Consider the following 19,290-nt stretch of genomic DNA (forward strand, 5'->3'; position numbering starts at 1 on the left):
TTTATAAGTCTTTAAATTTAAATTTTATGTGTAAAATTTGACATCTCCTTTGGAGATGCTCTAAACGGCTATATATATGGAAATTTAGGTTGGCTTACTATTTTTTGACAGTTTTTCAGAATCATTTTTATTATTTTTTATTTGTCATACAAGTGCTATATATTGGGAAATCTAGGTCGGCTTGTGATTATGATGTCAAATACAATACATCAATAATATGGTTAAAACGACCTGTCAAATCCACCCATCACAATCTGATGGACCATCGCCTCATTATTACTCAAAACGATTTGGGTTAGATACGCCTTAGTGCTCATGCACAACGGCACAATGGCACAATGGCACAATGGTTAGGAGTGGGCATGGGTGGGTTGAGCCGCGTTAAGCCTCAACCCATTAGCCGACACATTCAATTGGGTTATCATTTGGTGGAACTTGCGTGTGACCGAACAACATTAATCACCATCTTACTCAAACTACATACATTCAGTTTGGGTTGGGTCTTTTTGCGGGTTGAAGATGGACTAATGCTTCCAAGATTTGTGACCTTGCTTGCTCATGCTTTCAAGTAATGAGCATTATCAGCATCTCATAAAGAAAAGAATGGAGTTTGAGCGAGTTTGAGTTTCTACGGGTTAACAGTTTAAAACCGACAACTAATCCATGTCTAGGTGGGTAGGCGGGTTATAACACAAATCCAAAAAGTTGATCATTAAACCCGACTCAACGTACCCCACCACATGAGTGCAGGGTAGATTGGTCGGGTTGTTTAAAAAGTACCTACACATAACATTGCCGTTAAACATTGAATAATATTTGACTACTTAACGGATGTGTGAGAGTTCCTACTCAAATTATTCGTTGCTGATTTCATTTAACTTTGTGCTAATAATAAGAACCGTTAATATTATAAATCGTTTTATAAATATCGTCTCTGCAAAAAATCAATTAAAACTAAAGTCGTTTAGTCATCGAACTGTATAAAAACAGATGAACGGAATTGGTAAAAGTATTATGAACCGTTCATGTATTTACTACAATAGATTGACTAAAAGACTTTAATTTTCCGAACAAAACAACAATAAGAATTATTCATAAGATTCGAACCTAATCCTTGGCTACTCGATGAATGTGTAAGAGTTCCTACTCAAATTGTTTGTTGCTGATTCATTGAACTTCGTGTTTATGATAAAAAAAAAAAAAAAAGCGTTCATGGTATAAATCATTCTATAAGTATTGCCTCTGCACAAAAAAAAAAAAAAACAATTAAAACTAAAGTCGTTTAGTCATCAAAATGTATAAAAACAGATGATTGAAATTGGTAAAAGCATCCGTTTGTGAATATTCCGTCCAATGTTGATTTCGTGTTTTGGCCCAGGACACTTGTTAGGCTAATTTCAATGCCCTAAATCTGTTTTTTAGCATATGTTTTGTGAAATTCCGATGTTTTAATAGCTTCGTAGTGGTTTGCCACTTAAATTTGCGATTGGCTGTGATCCGACTGTCAGATCTTCACAAAATTTTAGTATATTATTCTAGGAGAAAAAAGAGCCCTTATGAAGTTATGGATCGGAAATCCGATATACGGATCTTCTAGATTGGATTACTACGGTTGTTGACTATTCCGTTGTCCAAGTTGACCAAGGGTTGACTTTTGGTCAACAAGTTTCAAATCGTTAAATTATCATTACTAGAAACTCGGTAGAGCCTAGTGGGCCTATCTCGATTAGCAAGCTATCCCAGTTAATGTGCACCTTGGTTGACGTGCAAGTTGAGAAGAGAAGTCTTTTAACATGTTAGCTTCAACAACACGACCAATGAAGAATCTGTTAACAAGTTAGCTTCAACAACACGACTAATGAAGAATGAAAGTTAAGATGACTATTTAGGCCTTAAAAAGAGTTTAAAACTTAAATAAAAATCTGAATCCACCCCAAAATTATTTTCTACATGTATCCTAATATTATTATTCTCCAGCCTTTTGTATGAGATAGAAGTGTTAACAGAGAAGCGAGAATCTTGTTTTTAGGTTTGTAGGCTGGTGGTGTGAGAGCATGCAAATTCTAATTGGACTCGGTCATTCGATTATAAATTCCATATGTAATTCTATACAGGGTTTGCTAATTCATTTTTCATGCGCAGTGTATTGAATAGCTTGTATATAGATTAAGTACTCTTTACACCAATATTATTTTTAATTAAAGAATAAATACCACTTTAAATCCAGATTTACTATCTAAACAACCTCCACAAACTCAATTCAAAATGTAAATTTATTTTTGCACTCATTTAGTAAATAAAATCCTAAAAATCCATCTTTCTCAAATTCGTGAATTGAAACCCCCGAGGACTCTAGTTTTGTCAGGTTAATTCTAAAATGTTTTTTTGACTGAGTGACTAACATGGATTTGTAATCGTTGAAGACCTTCCAAACTTTTTTGTGATGTCTGCCTTTACCGTTGTAACTTATTTTATTCTCAAAACAAAGAAAAATGACAACTTTTGAAGAGGTTTTACAAATTTATTGTTGCTTACAAATTCGGAAGAGAAGTCTTTTAACAAGTTAGCTTCAACAACACGACCAATGAAGAATTTGTTAACAAGTTAGCTTCAACAACACGATTAATGAAGAATGAAAATTAACATGACTATTTAGGCCTTAAAAAGAGTTTAAAAACTAAATAAAAATCTGAATCCACCCGAAAATTATTTTCTACATGTATCCTAATATTATTAGTCTTCAGCCTTTTGTATGAGATAGAAGTGTTAACAGAGAAGCGAGAATCTTGTTTTTAGTCCGACACTGCATCAAAAACTTTATTAAGTTAGTCCAACTTAGTCTATTGATAGGAGCATTTTTATGTGACTTAATTGGCTTGTTCTCATGCATTTATGTTGTTTTTCCTTAGTTAGTTTAGTGTTTAAAGTCATTTTCGTGCAATTTCAGGTTTTAGTGTCAAAGTATGCAAAAAGAAGCAATTTGGAGCATTCTAGAGCATTTTTGGGCCAAGATTGGATAGTGCAAGCATGGAGGCATGAGGATGGACGAATTTGAAGGCTTGAATTCAGTTAGGGAGCTGCAAGGGGGCCTAAAAACCTTATTTCTAGAAGGCTTTATCTATTCACACATGGTGCCTAATTTCTGTATTGGAAGAACAAGCCGTCCTAGCTTGTCACTAGCCGTCCTAGCTTGTCTCCTAGCCGTCCTAGCTTGTCTCCTAGCCGTCCTAGCTTGTCACTAGCCGTCCTAGCTTGTCTCCTAGCCGTCCTAGCTTGTCTCCTAGCCGTCCTAGCTTGTCACTAGCCGTCCTAGCTTGTCTCCTAGTCGTCCTAGCTTGTCACTAGCCGTCCTAGCTTGTCACTAGCCGTCCTAGCTTGTCTCCTAGCCGTCCTACCTTGTCTCCTAGCCTTCCTAGCTTGTCACTAGCCGTCCTACCTTGTCCAAGCTACACACATATATCCTTTAAGTGTTTCAAAACCTTTCCTAGCCCTATAAATAAGGGTTTGCAGCAAGGCACTAGGGGAATCACTCATTCACCCAATTTTCGTCCATTCATCTAGCCACACCACTCTCCACATCCTAAAATCCTAGAAACACAATTCCAACCAAACACTACACCTTGCCGTGCCTATCCTCCATCCAATTCCATAATCCCTGATCCTAAAACACATCTCAACCATCCCATCCACCTTTGTGCCGTAGCAAGGAGAAAGAAGGAAGGACTCTTGGATGCTCAAGCTTCGTCGTTGGTGCATTCTAGGTGTAATTCGTTTTATGATTTCAATGTTTAATTTATTTTCCTTTCATTTTGCTATGAACATGAGTGGCTAAACCCCTATTGGTTAGGGGTGATTTCGAAGCCATAACTATGTGTGCAAGTTGATTTGATAAATTCCAGTTATGAGTTCTTGAATCGTGAATGCAATTGGCTTAACTGTGCGAGTAATAACGTATTTGTGTTTGTTAATTAGGGGTCGACACTTAATTGGCTTGCATGAATATGATGCTAGAATATAAGTTTGTTTCACATAATTGTCACACACTTATATGCACAAGTAGTGAAGATTGCTAGTCACAATCGCGTTAAGTTCAATTCCTAGCATAAGTGTCATGATGTCATAGTCACAAGTGCTTTGTTAATGCTTATAGTTTTCATTGAACGTAATGATCTTTGATTGTATCTTTATTATGATGTCATGTAAGGAACTTTTGAAGAATGCTTTGGGTTGTCGTATGATGTCATCCAATTCAATAACACAAGGAAAACTTGAGAATTAACTAGTGATGTCACGGTTAATTTGGGGCATTGTCATTCATAATTCTATGAAGGAATAACTGGAAATCGAGTCATTTGCATACTTGTCATGTGTGGAGAAAGAACCCCTAACTAGTCCATCATCCATTAAAAACCCCAAAAACGTTTCAAGATCAGTTTTACTTTGCAATCTGTTTTCTCAACTTTAATTTCGTCCAAATCAAATCCCCCTTTACTTTGAAGTCTCAATTTAGTTAGAAATTGTTTTGGTTCATGTTTTTAAGTGTTTTGAGTCATGTTTTCAACCAATTTCGTCCAAGTTAGTGTAGGTGCTCAAAACTGCCCAGAAAGTGGTTTTTAGGCAGTTTTGAGTCTTCTAGTTGCTGTTTTGAGTTTTTGTTTTGTTTTAGTGTTTTAACTTTGGTTTTTCATTCTTTGAGTCCAAATTAGTGTTTTTAACTTTGTTTTGGACTTCTTAGGTCAGTTTTCAAGAGTTTAGCAATCCCTCCTAATCCCCGGTTTTGAACGATCCCTACTTACATACTTTGCTACAATTGTCAGAAGAGGGTTTAATTTGTGTGCTTAATATATTTTGCATCAAATTTTTGGCGCCGTTGCCGGGGATTAGCAACTTTGCTAAATCCCTTGGATTGTTTTTGTTTCATTTATTTCACTTTGTTTCTGATTTTGTTTTAGTTTCTGACCTATTTTTGTTTCTTGTTTTTTTTTTAGGTACTAGTGCATGACGCGGAGTTCTCAAACTGTGCATGCACATATCTTAGACTTTAACGACGATTTTGAACGTGATTTGAGAAGAAAGAGGAGGCATCCCAAACATAGTGAACCTAGTTCAAGTTCAGAGGCCGAATCTGAGTTTGAAGAAGTGGAAGAAGAAGTTATGGCAGCGGACAATCGGACCATTAAAGAGCTTTCGGCCTCAGGGTTGGCCAATGCCGCACCATTATGCATTCAATACCCCGCGGCTGCCCAAGGCAAGACCGATGAATTCGAGTTGAAGTCAAGCTTGTTGCACCACATTCCTAAATACCATGGGCTTTCCATGGAAGATCCAAACAAGCATCTTAAAGAGTTTGAAGTAGTTTGTTCAAGCATGACTCCCGTCAATGTTGACGGAAGTATTTTGAAGATGAAAGCTTTTCCGTTCTCTTTAATGGATAAAGCTAAGGATTGGTTATACGAGTTGGCTCCTGGCACTGTCACTTCATGGGAGAGTATGAAAAGAGCGTTTTTGGAGAAGTTTTTCCCAACTTCTCGCATCATTCTTCTTCGTAAAAAAATAAGTGGAATTCAACAAGATGAAGGTGAGTCTTTTCCTGCATACTATGAACGTTTTAAATCACTTGTTGCTTCTTGTCCACAACATCAGATGAAGGAGGAGCTACTTTTGCAATACTTCTACGAGGGCCTCCTACCATTAGAACGTCAAATGCTCGATGCCTCGGCAGGTGGAGCATTAGTGGACAAAACACCTATGGCTGCCAAGACCTTGATTTCTAATCGAGCGTTGAACGATCAACAATACGAAGGTGTAGGCCAAAGAGGACCCCCACGGCAACATGTTCATGAGGTAAGTTCTACTTCTGACATTAATTCACAATTGGCTAATCTTACTTCTATTGTGTCTCAGTTGGCCGAGGGCATGAAGATGCAAGGACCAATTGTATGTGGCGTATGTTCTATGCATGGACATGCCTCTGAAAAATGTCCACAGTTGATTGAAAATGGTGGATGGGAAAGCGCCAATGCAATTGGGTTTCAAGGCCAAAACCAACCAAGGAACGATCCTTATTCCAACACATATAATCCCGGTTGGAGAGACCACCCAAATTTCAAATGGAGGGAGCCCCAACAATCTCAAAACCAAGGAGGCTTTAGGCAACAACCCCCTGGGTTCTTTCCCAAAATCTACGGCCCACCCCAAAATCAAGCCCAATCCGGCCCAAGTGCCTCAGGTACGTCCCTTGACAATGATGCACTTCTTAAGATACTAACTAAGTTGTCTAATGGGCAGGACGATCAAGCTAAGGCTATGCAAAACCAAGACAAAAGGGTGGATCAATTGGAGAAACAAATGGGGCAAATTGCCGAGTTTATGGGGCAGTTTCGTGAACAAGGAAAGCTCCCTAGTTCCACCGTTCCAAATCCAAAGGGAAGCTTCGAAAGTGCAAAGGCCATAACCTTGAGAAGTGGAGAAGAGATTGGGGCAGATCCTACACCATCACAATCAGGTCCCAAAGGTGATGAAAACTTGCAAATTGAAGAGGAAGAATCAAGCAAACCCACGGCAAAGGTGGGAGAGTCTTTGCCGCAAGTTCCTAGTGCCCCAAAACTGTCTAATTCGGCCAAAAAGGGTAAGAATGTGTCAAATTCAGTTTCTACTAATGCTTTTCCTTCGAATGCTCCTTTTCCTAGTAGGTTTATGCAAACAAGGAAGGAAGAAGCTGAAAAGGACATCCTTGAGACATTTAGGAAAGTTCAAGTGAACATACCCTTGTTGGATGCAATCAAGCAAGTCCCTAGATACGCCAAGTTTTTGAAGGAGTTGTGCACCACTAGGAAGAGGATGTCGACCAAGGAAGTGGTAAAAGTAGGTGAGAATGTGTCCGCCATCTTGCAACGCAAACTACCTCCCAAATGCAAAGATCCGGGTAGTTTCACCATTCCTTGTGTCATAGGTAACACTAGATTTGAATCTGCCATGCTTGACTTAGGTGCTTCTATAAATGTTATGCCATATTCCATATATGCATCTATGAACCTAGGAGCATTGAAAAAGGATGGTGTTATCATACAATTGGCCGATAGATCTAATGCCTATCCAAAGGGAGTTTTGGAAGATGTTTTGGTGCAGGTTAATCATTTGATCTTTCCGGCGGATTTCTATGTCCTTGAGATGGATGAATCGGATCATGCAACCTCGCTGCCCATTCTACTTGGAAGGCCATTCATGAAAACGGCCCGGACTAAGATTGACGTGTTTAATGGAACTTTGTCCATGGAATTTGATGGGGAAGTTGTTAATTTCAATCTTTCCGATTCTATTAAGTATCCTAGTGAAGATCATTCATGTTTCTCTATTGATACTGTTGACTCTTTGGCGCAGGGATACCTTGAAGATTTGAATGATGATATGCTTGAAAAAGTCATTACAAGTGGTGTAGAAGTCAAAACCAAGGGAGCAACATCCATGCAACCCCACGGCACAAATACACTATCCTATGCCGTGCCTCCTAGTGAGGATTTTCTTGAAGTAGTTGCTGCCCTTGAGTCATCACCAATACATGATGGTAAGTTTCCTAACAAAGAGTCCATTCCCATTTCGACTAACAAGTTGCTTCCATCCATAATTCAGGCACCTATCCTTGAACTCAAACCTTTGCCAAGCCATTTGAAGTACATTTTCTTGGGAAAAAATGAGACACTGCCTGCCATCATATCATCATCCCTCACGGCACAAGAGGAGGAAAAACTCATGCATGTGTTGAAGGAGTACAAATCTGCCCTAGGATGGACATTGGCCGATATCAAAGGTATAAGCCCCACAACTTGTATGCATCACATATTTCTTGAGGAGGGGACCAAACCAACTAGAGAGGCTCAACGCCGTCTTAACCCTCCAATGATGGAAGTTGTGAAAAAAGAGATAATCAAACTTCTTGATTGTGGAGTCATTTATCCTATCTCCGATAGTCGTTGGGTTTCACCTATCCAATGTGTGCCTAAGAAATCCGGAGTGACGGTTGTGGAGAATGCCGAGAATGAGCTTGTACCCATGAGAATCCAAACCGGTTGGCGTGTATGCATCGATTATAGGAAGATAAATGCCACCACAAGGAAGGACCACTTCCCATTGCCGTTCCTAGATCAAATGTTGGAAAGGTTAGCGGGTCATTCTTTTTATTGCTTTCTTGATGGATATTCAGGTTATAATCAAATTGTCATTGCCCCGGATGATCAAGAAAAGACCACTTTTACTTGTCCCTTTGGAACATTTGCATATCGACGCATGCCATTTGGTTTGTGCAATGCCCCTGCCACGTTTCAAAGGTGTATGGTAAGCATATTTTCTGATTATGTTGAAAGGATTATTGAAATATTCATGGATGACTTTAGTGTTTTTGGTGATTCTTTTGATAAATGCTTGGATAATCTCACATTAATCTTGAAACGTTGTGTTGAAACAAACCTTGTTTTAAATTGGGAAAAATGCCATTTTATGGTTAAACAAGGTATTGTTTTGGGTCATATAATCTCTGAAAAAGGAATTGAAGTTGATAAGTCTAAAGTAGATCTTGTACGCTACTTACCCTCTCCTACTTCGGTTAGAGAGGTTCGTTCTTTTCTTGGTCATGCAGGATTCTATAGACGATTTATCAAGGACTTTTCCAAGATTGCACAACCCCTATGCCGCCTCCTCCAAAAAGATGTGTCTTTTGAGTTCAACGAGGCATGCGAGAAGTCATTCAAGCATCTCAAAGAGCTCCTAACCACGGCACCCATCATAACTCCCCCGGATTGGTCCATTCCATTTGAATTGATGTGTGATGCCTCGGATTATGCACTTGGGGCTGTTTTGGGTCAAAGGAAAAATAAACAGTCACATGTTATTTATTATGCTTCCCGCACTTTAAATGATGCTCAATTGAATTATTCTACAACCGAAAAAGAACTCTTGGCGGTTGTATTTTCTTTAGATAAGTTTAGATCATATCTTATTGGCACTAAAGTAATTGTTTTCACTGACCATGCAGCCTTGAAGTATCTTTTCACCAAAAAGGAGGCCAAACCAAGGCTCATTCGTTGGATGCTCCTACTTCAAGAGTTCGATATTGAAATTAGGGACAAGAAAGGTTGTGAAAACGTGGTGGCTGACCACTTGAGTAGATTGGTGCGTGAAGAAGAGTCCCTCCCCATTTCTGAGATGTTTCCGGATGAACAACTTCTGTCCATTGAGGTAAGTACCCCTTGGTATGCCGATTTGGTCAATTTCTTGGTGACTAAGCAAGTTCCTAACACCCTAAGCAAGGTCCAACGTGATAAATTGATACATGATGCAAGATTTTATGTGTGGGATGATCCATATCTATGGAAATATTGCCCAGATCAGATTATTAGAAGATGTGTGCCAACTTCTGATTTTAACTCAATTCTAGCATTTTGTCATTCTTATGCATGTGGAGGCCATTTTGGTACCCAAAGGACAGCTCGTAAAGTGTTAGAATCTGGTTTTTATTGGCCTACATTGTTCAAAGATGCTAGAATGTTTTGCTTAACATGTGATAGATGTCAAAGAACAGGTTCTATTGGTGCAAAAGACCAAATGCCGCAAACACCCATCTTCAATGTTGAAATCTTTGATGTTTGGGGTATTGATTTCATGGGTCCTTTTCCTTCTTCATTTGGTTTCACTTATATTTTGCTTGCGGTTGATTATGTTTCTAAATGGGTAGAAGCAAAAGCTACCCGTACTAACGATTCTAGAGTGGTTTCAGATTTCATCAAGACTAACATTTTCTCTAGATTTGGGATGCCGCGGGTATTTATAAGTGATGGAGGTTCACATTTCTGCAATAGGACCATTGAGGCACTCTTCAAGAAGTACAATGTCAAGCATAAGGTTTCAACACCTTATCACCCACAAACAAGTGGCCAAGCCGAAGTATCAAATAGAGAGGTCAAGCAAATCTTGGAGAAGACCGTGGGGCCTAACCGGAAGGATTGGAGCATGCGTTTAGACGATGCACTATGGGCATATCGCACTGCCTACAAAACACCCCTAGGGATGTCTCCATTTCGGCTAGTTTATGGAAAACCTTGTCACTTACCCGTGGAGCTAGAGCATAAGGCACATTGGGCCATCAAAACGTTCAATTTGGACTTAGATGCTGCTGGAATGCATCGGAAGCTCCAATTGAATGAGCTTGAGGAACTAAGGAATGAAGCCTACGAGAATGCCCGCATTTACAAGGAAAAGACGAAGGCGTTTCATGACAAGATGATTAGGGGCAAAACCTTCACAATTGGGCAGAAAGTTTTACTTTTTAATTCTCGTTTACGTTTATTTCCCGGAAAGTTACGTTCTAAATGGATTGGACCTTTTGTTGTTACTAATGTTTTCCCACATGGTGCAGTTCAAGTCCAAAGCTTAAGGAATGGGGTGGAATTCAAGGTCAACGGACATAGATTGAAGCCATACTATGAGAATGCCATGGGGCAGGTTGTGGAGGAGATCTCACTCCATGCCGTGGGCACCAATGGTGCCTGAACGTGTTCTTCGTCCGGCTGCAAGACGTTAAAGAAAGCGCTACTTGGGAGGCAACCCATGCCATTCAACAAAGGAAGACCTAGAAAGCACTCCAATTCCAGATTTGCGTTCCTAAACCCTTCTCTTTGTTGATTCCTTCTAATCTGCCTATTTAGTTGTTTTACTTGCTGTTTGTGTGTTTCTTTGTGTGATTCTATGCTTAAAACATTGAGGACAATGTTTGATTTAAGTGTGGGGGGGGTAACTAAGTGTTTTTCATTCAAATTCGTGGGATTTTATCACCCATTATTTCAAAACTTGTTCCTTGCTGTTTTAAGTGTTTTTAAGCAGTTTTGGTGTGTTTTAGTATGTTTTGAAGTAAAAATCCGAAAATCAAAGAAAAATTTGAAAAATTTGTTTTAAAAAACCCAAAAAAGAGTTGTTTTTGTGTGTTTGTTTGTGTCTTAGGGTACCTTCCAACACAATGATGAGGATTTGGTTTTTAAATACATGGCTGTTAAAGAGAGTGATTAACATGGATGAAAGTTTGATTTACTCTATGTTTATGCTTGGTTGTGGTTATAACTTATGAATTCACATGCAATCATAAAAAATAAAAATAAAAATAAAAATAAAAAATCAGTTTTTGTAACATGCTTGAAGGAAGGAACTCAAATTAACGCTACAACCTTGTGAGACTTGAACCTAAACGTTTATTTGGAGAGTTCAAATCTGTGCATTCTTTGTTTTCTAAAATCGTTGCATGATCTCATTATTCTTTGCTTGGTTGCTACTTAGAAGGCGTTTCATCATTTAGTTCCAAACACTAGAAGTCATGCCCATTTCATTCAAAGCATGGTATTGATTAGCATAACACATATTCAAGATGAAGTTGTGTAGTGACCACCACTTTAGCCAAAAAGCCGTGTGCCCTACTCCATTATATGTTTAGGTGTTAACCCCATTGAGCCTTGTTTAGCCTTTTCTTTGTTAACCCACATTACCCTCACCTAGCCTAGATTAGGACTATCCATACCCTCGTTCTTAAAGTATAGTAAGCATGATTCAAATGGAATTCCTTTATGACAGAAACCAAGTGTGGGGGAAGTTTTTATTTTGAGAATTATGTGCCATAAGCACGGGTAGAAAGAAAAGAAAAGAAAAATTCGTGAAAAAAAAAAAAATAAAGTATGAAAAGAGTTGAACAATATGAGAAAAAAAGTTCCAAGGTGTTGTTTGTTGAAGAAAGGGTCCAAAAAGTTGAATTCGGCCCCAAGAAGTTGTTTAAAGTCTTCCCCTTGTATTTTTAAGTTAATTTCTGCAAACTAAGTGAATTCTAAGTCTTAACTTCATTACTTTGCTTACTAATGCTTGAAGAACGTTTGTTTTCCCTATCCTTTCTTTGTTAACCAATACCCCAAGCCCCGTTGCAACCCTTAAACTTCTATCTTGAGTGTTATGTGTTTCAATTTGTTGAGTTTGAATTTGGTATGAGCATATGGTGTCACTGGTTCTCGCATCTAAGTAGTAGCATTCCATTCATGAGATCATATCTAAACATGCCTATTAAGTCCGGAAATTGCGTTCTTTGTGATACATATATGTGAGCATTCGTTTTTATATCTACATCAATTCTCTCACATATAACTAGTATAGGGTGTGTAGTTAGAAAATCTGAGTGAAAATAGAGTGCAAATCTATTAAGGATTGAGGGAATTCTCTAAGGCATGTTACTACATTCAAAACATTGTTTTAATTGGTTAATTGTGAACTAGTAAGTAGTGACTATGATTAAGCATGTGCTTAAGTGTTAAATTGACTCAAATCTGTGGGAATGATAATCTTTAACATGTCATGTGCATTGGAAATCCCTGAGGCAAACGTTGGAAGGTTTAGATTATGTTTGTTTGTTTTGTCTTGTTTTATTTCTTTGTTTTGCTCGAGGACTAGCAAAAGCTGAGTGTGGGGGAATTTGATAGGAGCATTTTTATGTGACTTAATTGGCTTGTTCTCATGCATTTATGTTGTTTTTCCTTAGTTAGTTTAGTGTTTAAAGTCATTTTCGTGCAATTTCAGGTTTTAGTGTCAAAGTATGCAAAAAGAAGCAATTTGGAGCATTCTAGAGCATTTTTGGGCCAAGATTGGATAGTGCAAGCATGGAGGCATGAGGATGGACGAATTTGAAGGCTTGAATTCAGTTAGGGAGCTGCAAGGGGGCCTAAAAACCTTATTTCTAGAAGGCTTTATCTATTCACACATGGTGCCTAATTTCTGTATTGGAAGAACAAGCCGTCCTAGCTTGTCACTAGCCGTCCTAGCTTGTCTCCTAGCCGTCCTAGCTTGTCTCCTAGCCGTCCTAGCTTGTCACTAGCCGTCCTAGCTTGTCTCCTAGCCGTCCTAGCTTGTCTCCTAGCCGTCCTAGCTTGTCACTAGCCGTCCTAGCTTGTCTCCTAGTCGTCCTAGCTTGTCACTAGCCGTCCTAGCTTGTCACTAGCCGTCCTAGCTTGTCTCCTAGCCGTCCTACCTTGTCTCCTAGCCTTCCTAGCTTGTCACTAGCCGTCCTACCTAGTCCAAGCTACACACATATATCCTTTAAGTGTTTCAAAACCTTTCCTAGCCCTATAAATAAGGGTTTGCAGCAAGGCACTAGGGGAATCACTCATTCACCCAATTTTCGTCCATTCATCTAGCCACACCACTCTCCACATCCTAAAATCCTAGAAACACAATTCCAACCAAACACTACACCTTGCCGTGCCTATCCTCCATCCAATTCCATAATCCCTGATCCTAAAACACATCTCAACCATCCCATCCACCTTTGTGCCGTAGCAAGGAGAAAGAAGGAAGGACTCTTGGATGCTCAAGCTTCGTCGTTGGTGCATTCTAGGTGTAATTCGTTTTATGATTTCAATGTTTAATTTATTTTCCTTTCATTTTGCTATGAACATGAGTGGCTAAACCCCTATTGGTTAGGGGTGATTTCGAAGCCATAACTATGTGTGCAAGTTGATTTGATAAATTCCAGTTATGAGTTCTTGAATCGTGAATGCAATTGGCTTAACTGTGCGAGTAATAACGTATTTGTGTTTGTTAATTAGGGGTCGACACTTAATTGGCTTGCATGAATATGATGCTAGAATATAAGTTTGTTTCACATAATTGTCACACACTTATATGCACAAGTAGTGAAGATTGCTAGTCACAATCGCGTTAAGTTCAATTCCTAGCATAAGTGTCATGATGTCATAGTCACAAGTGCTTTGTTAATGCTTATAGTTTTCATTGAACGTAATGATCTTTGATTGTATCTTTATTATGATGTCATGTAAGGAACTTTTGAAGAATGCTTTGGGTTGTCGTATGATGTCATCCAATTCAATAACACAAGGAAAACTTGAGAATTAACTAGTGATGTCACGGTTAATTTGGGGCATTGTCATTCATAATTCTATGAAGGAATAACTGGAAATCGAGTCATTTGCATACTTGTCATGTGTGGAGAAAGAACCCCTAACTAGTCCATCATCCATTAAAAACCCCAAAAACGTTTCAAGATCAGTTTTACTTTGCAATCTGTTTTCTCAACTTTAATTTCGTCCAAATCAAATCCCCCTTTACTTTGAAGTCTCAATTTAGTTAGAAATTGTTTTGGTTCATGTTTTTAAGTGTTTTGAGTCATGTTTTCAACCAATTTCGTCCAAGTTAGTGTAGGTGCTCAAAACTGCCCAGAAAGTGGTTTTTAGGCAGTTTTGAGTCTTCTAGTTGCTGTTTTGAGTTTTTGTTTTGTTTTAGTGTTTTAACTTTGGTTTTTCATTCTTTGAGTCCAAATTAGTGTTTTTAACTTTGTTTTGGACTTCTTAGGTCAGTTTTCAAGAGTTTAGCAATCCCTCCTAATCCCCGGTTTTGAACGATCCCTACTTACATACTTTGCTACAATTGTCAGAAGAGGGTTTAATTTGTGTGCTTAATATATTTTGCATCATCTATTCTAAGCCAGTTCATCTTAATCTCTAAAGCTAGTCCAAAGTAACAAACACACCCTTACATTATTAATAAGCACAGGCTCCATGGCCAAATGTCAAGCTTTACCAACATGATTGCTTGACTTTTTGATGTTTATCAACCATGACAATGAAATCAGCTTCAAAATCATCCATAATCAAAGGTAACAAATAAATGACAATTTGTCCTTCTTTTGCAAAATTGACCTCCAATTCAAGATGACCGGACTTATCAACGGTTTCACACAGTAATAGTTAAGTAATATTTGTGTTCACTATCATTATGTGATGGTGATACTTATTACCCTTTTTATCATCATTAGATGAATTTAAATTTCGAGATATGTGTAGTAGATATACACATATCTCAAAATTTAAACTCATCTAATGATAATAAGTAGGGTGGTAGCATTACTACCACTTGAGGGTGGTGAGCTATGGCAGAGTAAGATTTTACGCCCAGGCCCAGTGTGGGGCTGGGCGACCCTCTGGGGCCCAAAAAATGTTGGAGCACCAAAATTAGTTGGGCGTTATATTCATATATGTTTGCATATGAGTATAAATTTATAAAATTTGGTTAAATGACCAAGATGTTTAACTAGAACTAGTGGTTCATGTTGGTTAAAATTAAGGAGGACTTGGGTTCAATGTAACATCCCACATCGCCCAGGAGAGTGATCCTTATATGTATATTCCCATCCTTACCTAGCACGAGGTCTTTTGGGAGCTCACTGGTTTCGGCTTCCATGGGAACTCCGCAGTTAAGCGAGTAGCGCGCGAGAGCACTCCCATATGGGTGACCCGCTAGGAAGTTCTCGTGTGAGTTCCCAGAAACAAAACCGTGAGGGTCGTGGTCGGGGCCCAAAGCGGACAATATCGTGCTACGGTGGAGTCGAGCCCGGAATGTGATGGGGCCCGGGCCAGGATGTGACATTCAAAATGTTATGCGTGTTTATTTATTTTTCAATTTTTTATGAATTTCTTTTCATAAGAATAAATTTGGTAAAATGATCAGTATGAAGTGGTGATTTATGTTATTTAAAATTAACGTGGAGGTCCGGGTTCAAAACGCTATGTGCTTTTTTTTTACGTTCCAATTTTTACAAGTTTCTTTTCATAAGAATATAAATTTATAAAATTTGTTAAATGATCAAGAAGAAGTTTTATAAGAAACAATGGTTTCTGTTGTTTAAAATTAACGAAAGGTCTTAAGCCTTGAGTTCATCATGATATGTGCTTTTTTATTCTTTCCAATTTTTACGAATTTCTATTTGATTGTTGATTTCTTTTTAATTACTAGCTAGTAGCTATGTAGGTTGCAATTTTTAGACATTTATTCCAATTCAAGTTAAATCTTCAACAAAGAGTTATGTGTATACCAAATTTGTAAACCATATGACATGTCACCAATAGTAAATAAACACATTTATCGAAATTTTACATATGAAAACAAATAATTTTTCTTATATGAAGTTATGGCGCATTTTTTGGGTCGCCCCGAACCTAAAAAATCTTAGGACTGACCCTGGGAGGGGTCTCACTTAAATGTTAAAAAATTTATAAATAGATAATATTTACAAGAGAGTATAACTGTATAATACATGCTTGGAGTTATGAGCTAATTAATTTTTTTGATGTGCTAAATGCTTTTTTCTTTGTTGAAATTAACCTTCCAATATCAAGTCAAGATAGAGAGTAATTAATCAGAAATTAAATAGGATTATGAGAAATTGACCTTTCAATATCAAGTCAATGAAAAATGCTATGGAGATTATATTTTTTGACCATATTTTGGAGGCCCATGATGTTGTAATTGATGATTGGCTTCATTCTTTAATGATTCACATAAATAGACCAATCATTAACTGCTATCATCATGTGGTCTCAAAATACGGCTCAAGTAGATGATATCTCTAGCATCACTCTAAATCAATATAGAATAGATTAGGAGTTTTCAAACAAAAAAATGAGAAGAATGGATTGGGGATATATGAAATTTTAAAATTTAGTAAAAAGTTAAAAAAAGAGAGAAACTTACAAACCCTAATATTGTTGTGGGTGGGGAAATTGAAGGACAAAATATAAGAAATTTCAAAAGTTACTGATTTGTTTATAAAATCAGATGATAAATTTAGTTTTAGGGTGAGTATTGTTGGATTGAAAAGAAAAAGAGACCTCTTATTTTTAATTATTGGTGAATAGAATTTAAGAATTTATGTAACCTAAAAGAAATATAATACTAAGTTTATAAAGATAAAATGAACTTATAATACCAGTTACTTAGAAAGCGGAAAGAGTGAGGGTAGGCCTAGGCCAATGCTGGCCATATAGTACCTATGCCCCTGGTGGTAAGCAGAAATACACCCTAAAAAGTACAGATTAAAATCCTTCTGGCATTGAAATCAACATTTCTTACCAAGAAAATGATGCATTCCAAATTAGAAATTCGCATGTTCATTGTTTAATACGCAAAGCACCAATTAAAAACCAAAATAGTGAAGATATTTGGTACATAAGAACCTATGTGCACAATTTTCGGGCAATAAGATTGAAGGGAGCCTATTTATTAAGGGGTGTGATATCCACACATCCTATTTTACTTCTCATATACCTTTTTAATTTTCGGCCGTCGGATCGGATGAATTGAAGAAGATCAATGAACATAAATTATCAAGGGGTGTGTGAGAAGTAAAATGAGATGTGTGGATAGCACACCCCTTTATTAAAGCATGATGACGGTCTGGTTTTGCAACAACCAGGCCTTACAAGAATTAATCTATATATATATAGAGAGCTACTAGATCCACCCATTGTCTTATTTTTTCATATTGATTAGGTCATAACGTTGGTGGCAAGAGGCTAATTAATATATATGTGAGAGACAACCACTGCTTGGTCAGAATTGAAGACTGATTCTTCTAATAGTAGTAGTCTTCACCTGATTTTCTGTCCCAAAAAAAAAAAAAAAACAGTCTTCACTTGATTTCATAAGTCTTTAGATTCTTTTCACATGGATGCAATGATAATATATTTTTATATAAGCTTGAGATTTGATTGTGGCGTAATTTTATCCTATTTGCGTTGTCTCGTAAACAACTTTTCTGATGAAGATGTTCTTTTTAGTTTGAAATAACAAATTTTGGACCAATCAAAGTGATTCTACACCCCAAAACAATATTCAATGTCAATAAATAAAGTTAAAATTGTTAAAAAAAAATTGATTAGAAGTGCACTTGACTTGATGCGTTGGCTTTGTTGAACTGAGAGAGTTACTTGGAATGAAATCAATTCAACATATAAAGGGGAATGTTGAATGGTAAACGGTTGAATTGATTTTGTATATACATGTGTTCATATACCAGGTGGTTAAATTCCGTTCTTAACTTTTCTGTGTTAAAATGTCATGTGTCTTAAGCTCATAAGCTGATAAGATGAACGGCTAGGATGGAAAGATGTGATGTTGGGATATTCCCCTCACCTAACCGTTGGAAGAGTGATTCTCTCTCAAACACTCTTCACGTGAATTGTATGGAATAGTGGAGAGATTTTTTTATGTGATGAGAACACAAGGTGGTACACCATGTATCATTATACAAATGATTTGATATGTGTGTTAAAAAGTTAATATAAAAAATAAAATTTTCCATCACTTATATAAAAACACGTGGTGTACCACTTGTGTTTCGGTCACGGTAAAAAATTTCTCGGAATAGTGAGGTCATACACTCTTTGCAAGTTTTCTGAAATTCTCCTACACATTCTTAAGCAACTTTCCTATCATTCTTAGTCTCTTCTTCTTGATTCTGTGTACCTCATCCTCAATAGCTTACTGCTTCCATGTCAAAATTCTTTAACAGATTCAAATAGCAACAAGCTTGAACGGCCAATTCCGATGTCTTTCTTTAATTTCCGTGAACTCAAGATACTATACTTTCTTCGAACATCTTCAGTGGCTCCTTTCCCTTGTAATAACCTAGCCCAACTGTTCGTCATCAAAATGTAACATATATAGTGCTTTCGATGAGAATGGCATTGTCACAATTAAAAATTTCCAGCATCTTGTTTGACAAGCAAAATCATAAGAAAAGAGAGAAAATTTGGAAAGACGTTAAGAAATGACATGAAGTACTTGGAGTTAACAACATACCTGGTGTAAAACTGAGCGCAATAGCATTCTGGAATTCATACTGTCGACTCTACTTAATGGGACAAGACTTTGTTGTTGTATGGTTTGACAAGCAAAACAAGTAAAAGATATGAAAGAAAAGGTCAATAGCATTTGTTACATAAGCGAGATAATATTTCAAACCCTTAGAGCAACTCCACCGTGTGAAACCTCCCCTCAGACAATACACTATGCTATCCACCAAGTGAATAGTAACTACCCTAATGAACAGTAATCGCCTTTTGCATCTCCACCGTTGCACTAATAGCCCTGGCAATAGGCAATAAAATATTAGTATTTTTTTATTTATAAAATAATACAAAATAATTTTAATTGTAATTTCGGATAAGATTTTTAATCGGGCTCGTTGTGCCACATGTTATTATCGGAAAAATTATTAAATAATACAAAATAATTTTATTTGTAATTTCGGATAAGATTTTTAATCGTTCTCGTTGCACCACCTGCATCATTAGTCATTTTGTTGAAAAAAATTGGATTGAAACTTTGATTAGATTTTTTACAATTTTTTTTTAAATTTTTATTCAACTAATTAATATCCGCGGTTGGATATAAAAAAATTTGAATTCCAACACTCCA

Source organism: Pyrus communis, chromosome 12 (genome assembly GCF_041283825.1).
Source record: "Pyrus communis isolate YQ-2024b chromosome 12, ASM4128382v1, whole genome shotgun sequence".
NCBI classification, from domain to species: domain Eukaryota; kingdom Viridiplantae; phylum Streptophyta; class Magnoliopsida; order Rosales; family Rosaceae; genus Pyrus; species Pyrus communis.